The sequence below is a fragment of the Cupressus sempervirens genome, chromosome 9, assembly GCF_028749045.1.
Source record: "Cupressus sempervirens isolate cs-2001-9-10 chromosome 9, ASM2874904v1, whole genome shotgun sequence".
NCBI classification, from domain to species: domain Eukaryota; kingdom Viridiplantae; phylum Streptophyta; class Pinopsida; order Cupressales; family Cupressaceae; genus Cupressus; species Cupressus sempervirens.
The window spans coordinates 357,375,819-357,385,897 of NC_143126.1; the positions used below are offsets into that span (position 1 = coordinate 357,375,819).

General features: G+C 35.8%; 1 pseudogene; it reads right to left on the reverse strand.

Annotated features, from left to right (window-relative positions):
• Positions 1–6,864: 6,864 nt before the first annotated feature.
• Positions 6,865–9,634, reverse strand: LOC149538778 (inositol-tetrakisphosphate 1-kinase 1-like; annotated as a pseudogene).
• Positions 9,635–10,079: the final 445 nt, after the last annotated feature.

Sequence of the window (10,079 nt, forward strand, 5' to 3'; positions counted from 1 at the left end):
GAGAAAGATCATACTAATGAACTTGTGTCTAGTGATAGTTTTCTTGAAACCTCTATTTCTTCCAACACTCATGTATCTCCCAAAAATTCAAAGCTCTCCAACATACCTCCATTAAATATATAACCTAATTCTTTCTACATTTACTATGTGTACCCTTTAGGGATGCCTCCAAAAGAAACCCAAGCTAATATGCACTTGGCTACAAACCTTTTTCATACTACCAAGACTAAAGATCCTCAACCTTCATGCGATGCTATACTTACTATGCCCACTTTAACTAGTCCTTCACTATCTCTTCAAGATCATACCATGCAAACCTCACATTCTCTTTTCCTTAGAAGTGGCTCCATGTGAAGAGGACTCTCAAAGGGAATATGTAAATGTAAAGAAAGATCAAGATCAAGAACCCCCTCATCTCCTTCGAGATGTCACTCCTCCATATCCTATGTCTTTTCCATCTCCAAAGTATGATGAAGAAACCACTTCTAATACTTCTAATGAGATTATTGAAGATCAAGAAAAAGTCGCTATGCGTACGCTATCTAAAGAAGCTTGTCAAGATCAATGTATTCCCTCATCCTTTTGTTACTTCATATCCACTTCAAAACTATGACTGAGCTTCAAATGCTCCTATCAAAGCTACTCATGAGTCTATTGATGGTCTTGGCCATGTTACTCACTCTAAAGATGTTGATATCCTTATCCATTGTCTATTTGCATCTCCCAAGTCTATTCTTGGTCCTTATCCATCAAAACTAAATCCTTCAAACTATCCTTCCATATTAGGAAATTATGTTCCTTCATCTCCTACATTTTCCACACCTAGCTCTCTTTTTGTACCTCAAGTTCAAAAATGACACCCATCCTTGACAATTATTCATCCACCTTTCCATTTAAACCAGCCATATAAGCCTTCTTCATCCACAAGTCCCAAGTCTTTTGGAAAAATTTTGGATATGATCAACTTAAGAATAAACACAAGAATCCACTTACAAATAAAGATCACTATGCCCCATCTAATCGACATTGGAATGCAAATAAATAACAAATACTCAAGAAACCACAAAGGTCCACTAACCAAAAAGTAAAATAAAATAAAATATGCATTCCTAAATCCATCATTGGATAAATGCATTCTAAAGAATCCAAAGGAAAAGAAAAATCAAAAGCTATATGGAATCCCAAGTCTCTTTTGAAAGACTTGAATATTGAAAATAAATCAAAGTTGACATTCAAGCTTCCAAAGGCTTCCATTCCATCTTATTCCAAACATCTTCCTCAAAAACTTCTAAAATATTCCACTCCATCTTCCTCCAAAAGTCTCTTGCCATACCATACATCAAAACCAAAAGCTATTTCATCCATGATTCCTTCATCATTCCACCACCCTTTAATGTGTGTCATTGTTTCTCTTTCCCACTTTTTCACCTAACCTTATGCAATCTTTTCAAACCTACACTTACCTTATATCCATCCTCATATCGTTCCAAAGCATATAACCTTATCCTTCGTATGCCTTTTCTACCATCTCCCTTCCATCACCCTATTAGAATCTTTGAGTATACCTTTCTATGGTCTTGGCTTACCATGACTTATCCTTCCAATATAAGCATTGTCCAAATTGAAAAAGATTGAATTATTTCTGAAAATTGAAATAGAAAAAAAATTCAAAAAAGAAAAAAGAAAAATGTACCTTGGTGAAAACCTGTAAATAGGTGCCTTGGTAAAAAAAGTAAAGAGAAATAAATCCATCCTATGGTGAAAACCACTTCTTGTGGCACCTTAGATAAGTACTATAATGAAAAATTGGCAACATAGGTCATGCATAATTCTTTCATAATCCATACATTCCCTCTTCTCTCTTTGATCTTGACAATGTTGAGTTATTCATTAGCATTGGCTATCTTATCCATTTACTTCCCTTTCATGATCTTTTCTTATTCTAAGTTATTCACTTCTAGCCTCCATATTGAGCTTCATCCTTATTACTTTATCCCCATCTTTAACTCCTTGGTCTTGATCATAATCAAGGCTAAAACATGGTTCTCATAGGCCTCTTGACGTATCCACTCTTTTGGGCTACATGAGTTCATGACATCAAGTCATTTATCCTATGTGCTACCTCGATTATCAGATTCTATTACTTATTCAAAACCTACTTCATATGGCTATCTTACCTCTTTCCCTAGCTTGGGTACTCTTAAGAATTTAGTCCTTGAGGATCACTTTCACTTGCTTCATGCATCTTTGTCTATCCATCTTATTTCCATCACTAATCCATCATGTCCTACACCTTGCTAGACACTATAAAAAATGATGTGATCTTTCTTAAGAGGTAGTTAATCCTACCAAATGGTGAAAACTTAGAAACAAATACTACTTGAGACCCTTGCATCTATGCATATCAATGTCTTTCTTTGCACTCATGAACCTTTCACTTCACATTGTTTTGCCTTGCCTAGCTTGGAACTAACTTTCCTCTATGTCTAGGGGGCATGAACTATTACGCTTATCAAGGTCTCTTAGTTGCATCATGATTTCTTTGGTAGCTCTCAAGGAGTGTTTTTTAACACTTTCTTATTGACATTAAGTGTTTCTCAACACTTGTCTAATACTTTGGATATAGTTTAGGATGTTATGGTATTTCTTATTGGCATAATTGAGCCTCAAGAAGATGATTGTGCGACTTGTACACACACACTTAAACACTAAAACTGGCTGAGACTTGTTGGCTTATTTTACTTTAAATTTTGTCTATGATGATTTCATTACTGAGTGTTCCCTCCCTAATAGTCTCTTGAGGATGTCATAAACTAGAGGACTGGGGGCATGGGGCATATTTTCCTTTGATTTCTATTTGTGGATGTACTTTGTTAGATCTTGAGTGTCTTGAGCATTTTGCTTGGCCTACTTAACACTTAGAATGTTCATCATTGGTCATTTTTTGCAAGATAATTCTTATGGCCATCACAAAATTTTGTGTCTTGATGCAAGAATAATCTTGTTGCACTAAACCTAGTGAATCTAACTGCACCATCATCTTGACCTTTATGTCTTTGATGCATAGGTTGGGTTCCCACATTCTTATCTAATATAGATCATATTCATATCCTCATAGTTTACACTAGAGATAATTGTAAGATTTTTTGATGTCCCTAATAAGTCTTGATGATAAAAACTAGGGCCTACTTATATAACCCTTGCAATTTTACCTTTTCATACTAGTTTGCATTTTAGGGTTCATTCTAGCTTAGCTACATTTTGTGTGTTGAGAGATTCTTCTTTATCTTTCATGGATGTGTCAGTCAATTGCATCTATCTTCTCGATTCTTCTCAACCATGTCTTTAGCTCCTTTTGATCTTGTCATCTCACTATTTCTCTTATTTTCCTATCATCACAAGGTGTTAATCTTATCGTCATATCTAATCTATGCCCTTAGGCCCCTTATATAACCTTTTGACCTAATTTTTGCACTCCTCAGATTTACCCAAAAAATTATACCCTTACCTAATTTTGACTACTTAGATCCATTTTCAGGATCAAAATCAAAATCCAAGTCCATCTTATTTGTCAAAGTCACATTTTAATTTTTTTCTTTCTTTTGCGTAGTGGATTGACCTTTTGAGGCTAAAATTTCAAATATTTATGAGTCATTCATCATTTATTCATTTTTTCTACTCTCTTCCACTTCTCTTGTTCATTTAACTTCATTTCATTTTACATTTCTTCTTATTCTGCCCTAATTCTAATGCTTTACCCTTTTTGGTTAAAACTAGTCATGCTAGGGCATATCTTCACTACTTAGTAGTCTACCTTTGGTCTTAATCTATTATTTGTCATCATGGACCTTTTCTTATCTCAATTTGATCAAATTTATCTTAATCTTGCATCTCGTCTACCTCATTTTGATTTCAATCCCGAGGGAGTAGGAATACTCTATCATTGTTTTTCCATTGCTACAATTAATTATGCTATATCTATTTTCAGAAGCATATGCTTGACCTTTCCATTTTCTCTTGATCTACATATCTCTCTATGGCATATGCTTGACCTTTTCATTTTCTCTACATCTATTTCTCTCCTAATGTTCAATATGGTTGCTTATCGACTGTGCATTTAGGATTTGCTATCTTTCAGTACTTCATTCTTTGGAGTTAGATCTCTCTATCATCTATCATCTTGTTGTCATCATTCTTTGGCTTAATGTGTTCCCATATCAATCACACATTAGTCAAAGAGGAGCAAATGTAATCACTCAAAAATGGTCATCTAAACTATGAGCCCCCCATTCTAGATTTTTTTTCTTAATTTATCCATTGCTTATTCTTGATCAAATCATTGATTTTCTATTTATTTGATTATAACCTATGGTTTGACCACTTTATCCGAAGTCTTTTATTTAATTGAAAGAATTTTCTCTCTACTAATTAAATAAAATTCACAAATCCCACTTATCCTAAGTGTGCACATGAAAAAAATTATTCCTATTTTAAAAATAAAATAAAAGATATTTTTGTCTCACATGAGGTGCATGCTAGAGTGGGGTTGTTGTTACACCAAGAGACTGATTTATCAATGCTTGATACAACCACTCAACTTATAGTACATAAGAGGCAGTTAAGACCTTGTCATGAATCCCGAGGGGAGCACTAAACAAATTTCCAACAATCTCCCCCTCAATGTTACCCAAGGGTCTGAGGATTCAAACCTGTGACCAAGCTCTAATACCACTTGTTAGAGTGGGATTGTCGTTGCACCAAAATACTGATCTGTCAATGCCCGATGCAACCACTCAACTTATAGTACAAAAGAGGTGGTTAAGCCCTTGTCACAAATCTCGAGGGGAGCATTGAGAAAATTTTCAATAGTGCACACTTTCCAAGGTGGGTAGAATCTTTATTCTTCTCCACACATATTTTGCCTCTTTAAACATCACTATTGATCTTTTAATTAATGCGATCAGATTTCCACAATCCATCATAGTTATGTAAATCAATTTTTGAATTAGATTGTGTGGAGATTTTTACCATCAACGTTTCAAATCAAACTACGTGATCCATCATTAGGATGAGAGAGCAAGATATGTCGTGCTCTCTCATCCTGATGATGGATCATGTAGTGTGATTCAAAATGTCGATGGTAAAAATCTCCACACAATCTAATCCAGAAACTGATTTACATAACTATTGATCTTGATTAGGTGAGATTTTTGTGCACATGAATCATTCAAGGTTCATTCTCCAACTTGGATTTTTTCTCTTAATCTCTATTGTCTATTTCTCTTTGAAAGGAGGCTCTCTCCTCACTCTCTCATCAGCAATCTAGTTTATGGTAACATTATGTTGTAGGTTTCCATATAGCTTTTGGAGCACTTGGAGCACTCACCACACTCTTGGTATTCTTTCATTGTTGGAGCATTTTGCATCTCATCATAGCATAGTCTTCATCAATAGCTCATGCATTGTTAGCTTAGATCTTTAATTTCTTGCAAGTAGATTAGACTTTTCTTTCCTTGTATTGCATCTCTCATTCTAGATTAGTTTGCATCTTATTTAGCTTGCATTTTCATTTGAATCTTCTGTTCCATAGTACACCTTGAAAGGGTTTCATACTAGGTTCATTTGAGAGCCACTCTCATAGCTCTTGTACATCATAGATAGGAAACTATAAGTCACCTCTAAAGTCTCTCTCTGTCCATGGGATTCTTTAAGAATAAGGGTTTATAGAAGTGTAATGATTTTTTGTATGCACTCGCAAGATCATTCTCTTCTCATAGATCAAGGAAGAAATTTTTCACTTTAACAACTATTGATTTGTGCTTTTTGACATGGACTATTAGATCATATATGGTCAGATGTGTGGAAAAAGCATGTGTAACTAAGTTCATGATATAGATAGTAAATATCAAGCTCAAATTCAAAGCGACACGTGAAAAGATGAATAGCTAGGTTCATAATACATAAGTAGTGAATCTCAAGCTCAATTTCCAAGCAATGTACAATACAAACTTCTATTAAGAATAATTCTAAAAAGCATTAGAAAAGTCTCTAAAACTCTATGTGGCACCCAAAATACTTCACCTAAATGATGCAAAGCACAAACACCACATATTTGATAGTCCTAAAATAAATTCCAATTTAATGGCTTTTATTTCTTTGTTAAGAAAATAAATTAAGTGAGAACATATAGGAATGTGTACATACAGCTGGATACAATAAAATGGACAAAAATGGCAAGAAATCCTTTGAGTTCAACACATTTTTACATCCATCACCACAGAAAAATATTGTTTACAAGGAAGAAATACTTGCTTATTTCTTCTTCTAGGCATTGGAAGTTGATAAATAACCTTCAAAGCTCTCAAACAATGAATAATAATTTCTCAAATAGCATCAATGGTAATGATATAAATAGACAAATGATTCCCACTTCTTTTAGGCATTGGAAGTTGATAAATAACCTTCAAAGCTCTCAAACAATGAATAATAATTTCTCAAATAGAATCGATGGTAATGATATAAATAGACAAATGATTCCCACATGTATTGTGCGTATGATCAAGTCATAAGGTGCACAACATTCTTGAAGCTGAGATGAGTTTCTTCTTTTTACCTAGCGATAGTAGATGTACAATGATCCTTATCAAGAAGAGGCAACATCAATGTCACCAATGTTTGATGTATTTTTTGCTTCTTTTGAAGATTCATTTTCTACCTAGAGTGTATCCAGCTTTATCACGGGTTTCACCCAACGTTTGTCAAGGTTCCCTCCCTCTCTTTACCCAAGGTTACAGGTGAACTTGCCTCTGGTATGTCTAACTTGTCATAAAAATTTCTATCTTTAACAATAACAACAGAAGAAAGTCATCCACCGGTACATTGGTCAACATCATTTCTATCATTGCCACCAACAGACAATGTACAATCCGAATTACCATTTTAAAATCCAACCTCTTCTTCTCATGAAAAATATTCAAGAAGAAATATGTCAACACTAACTCATAAGCAGACATCTTTGCATAACCAGGAAAATAATTAATATCAATCACAAGAAAATGATTCCCAACCATGGTGTCCCTGATAACATCAAAATTAAAAAATTTAATCCTAGTGCCTTTCTTAAGCTCCCAACAATCTTGAAGGGAAAAGAGATTAGTATGCACATCTAATATCTAAAGATTTATTGAATCGCTTCTAATAAGAAAATAAAAGTACACATTACTATGTCATAAAAGAGGAAATAGACATAGTTGATTTCCCAGAATAAAATCTTAAAGAAAAATTATTATAGTTTATCAACTTAAAAATTTCAGCAACATTACAATTTAAAGATTTAATATTCAATAATAATGAAACTACAAGACAGAGAGACTTAATAAAAAAAGATAGATATACATGGGGAACATCTTTCTAGGTAAAAACCCCCCACCCTCTGAAACATCAAGTTAATGTATTATTCAACAATAAGTTACAATACATTTTCAGCCTTCATATGGAGATTTACATCTTACTCCATCCTAGAGAAAATTGGACAACATAACCCTACACAACGAACTTCTGATCTCTCTCTCTCTCTCTCTCTCTCTCTCTCTCTCTCTTTAGCAACTCATTGTATGTGTGGTGTTTACATACAAAAAGAAATAGTTTCCAAAGTGTCTGCATTTAATGTATTTACAACTTATTTGGAAACTTTCTTTATGCACAACTCTTGCAACAAAAAACAAAGCAAAAAGAATAAAACCCAAACAATAGACTTTCTATTTTTTATCCAAGTCTATCCCTGTAGAAGATTTGGTCTCATTTAGCATCTTCCAAAAATGCATAGTAAAAAATCCAATAAAGTGCAACAAACCTTATGAGTGGCAATTCAACATCCTCCAACTGCATAAGCTTATCATACATCTCATTTGTATGATCTTAGTTCACATTAGACACATGACCAAATGGCATGGGGCCTTCTGAGCTCCCCAATTTCTCCTCTAGCATATTAGGCAGGGATTTCCTCTTCACATAATCTCCCACAACATACACCTTAAAGATAGCCCCTCCACAGTTAACAAACTCCTGCAACACAAGTGGAGGCTTCAGAATTGAATACAAGAGGCACCATGCTTGTTTTAATGGACACATCCGAGCATCTCAACGCATAGTATTTCAACTATTTTTTCCAATCCTCACCAAAAAGTTTATGCAGAATACAATCGAAGATACCTTGATCTATTCAGGGCTTTCAATTATCAATACAAATTAGATCAACTACTGAATGTTGAATACAACTGTTCTTCTTCTTGGGTGCCAAGGCATACCCAATCTCATATCGTTTGATTTCATTCGACATGTCTTAACAAAATGCTTAAATAATCCAAGTAACCCAGAAATTCAACAAGCATTTAAAAAAAACCCAAACACCCAAATGTAAAAAACAACAACAAAACAACTCGAGGAGTTTTTTTTGCTCTGCTAGGGTTTTCTTGCTTCATTCAAACTTTCAATTTTTTTTGCGTACAACCCTTCGCTTGCACTCCCCTTCTGTCGATACTTGTCATACCGCATTTACTGCAAGAGTTTTAGGTTAGGATTTAATGGCTTTGACCAGCGATGAACCAGTTGTTTCTAGTGTTCACACTGCTACTTCAGACTGCCATGGCATCGCCACCGAACAAACGCCCACGCAAGTTTGTCCCGAAGGTTTTTCATGAGGTAATCTTGATATTGTCCTTCCTTTGCAAGAATTTGATGTTGCATGTGACTAGTTAGAACAACATACCTTGATAGGGTATTTTGTTGGTAGGACTCCCTTTGAAGCTATGCTCAGAGAATGGGTCAACAAAAGCTAGACTCCTCATGGAGTCCGCCTTGATGCTATGCAAAACCTTACCAAAGGTTTTTTTTTTTTTCGCTTTGCTAACCCGTCGCAAGCAGACGTGGTTTTTACCAATGGCCCTTGGTCTGTGCATTCCTCTCTGCTTGTTTTTCAAAAATGGTCCTGAGAATTTTCTGTCTTGGATGATAAAAAGCTTAGGGTTCCTGTTTGGGTTGAATTCCCAGGTCTACCCTTGCCCTACTGGCCTTTTATTGAGTCTATTACCCAAGCCCTTGGAAAAGTTGTTACCAAGGAGCCAGAGAAATTTTTTAATGCTCACCCTCAGTGGCATGTTTGCATTAAAGTTGATCTTTCTAAAGATCTCAAGGATTCTGTGGAAATTCAAATTGGCGCTCAAACCTTCTCACAGAAGGTGCTTTACTTGAACCTACCTAACACCTGGTATAGATGCCAGTCTACGAAAAACAAGATCAGGGATTTCCCTTTGGCTACACCTAGGGTCAAACCCCAGCCTAAACCGATGCCTGTTAAACAAGTTGAAGGAAAAAGAGAAGAATGGGTTACTGTTGGGCACAAGGTCAAGCCTGCCTTGAATCCTTTGGCCCCCAAGCCATCCTATGCAGTAGTTACCATGATTCCTCCTGCTTCCACTAAAGTGTCAATGCCTGCTAGCATGGAGACGCCAGCGGCTTCCATTGCACTTGTTTCGGTTTCGTAGGTTTCAAACCTTGCTAGTTTGCAGGGGATTAAGGCGGCCGCCAGGGCCTCGTCCTTGGCTGGGGCTTGTTCTCCTCTTGCAGTCTCTTCCATAGTACCACCAACAATAAGGCGTTCTCACAGTCCTCTTGGATGTGTGGAGATATCAGGGGTAAAATGACAGGCTATAAGTCTAGAGGATTTCTTGTCTAACTTCCACCCAATTTTTACCTTTTTGCAGAATAGTTACTCCTCTCTGAAGGACGAGGCTGATATGGAAGAGTTCTCATGAAATTCCTCTCTTAGAATGTTCAAGGTCTTACAGACCTCCCCAGAAAGTTCTATGTCCAGGATACCCATCATAGACTTGGGAATTTAGATTTTCTTTGCCTGCAAGAAGTTAAGATTTCTGGTTTCATGCTTTCTGCTGCTTTCTGCATGCCACATCATGTTTTCTTCTCAGCATGAAGCTGGCCGAGGTGGTGTAGTTACTCTCCTGTCACCTCGCCTTCATTCTACTATTATCTTGCACAGTTCTGACCCCACACATCGTATTATT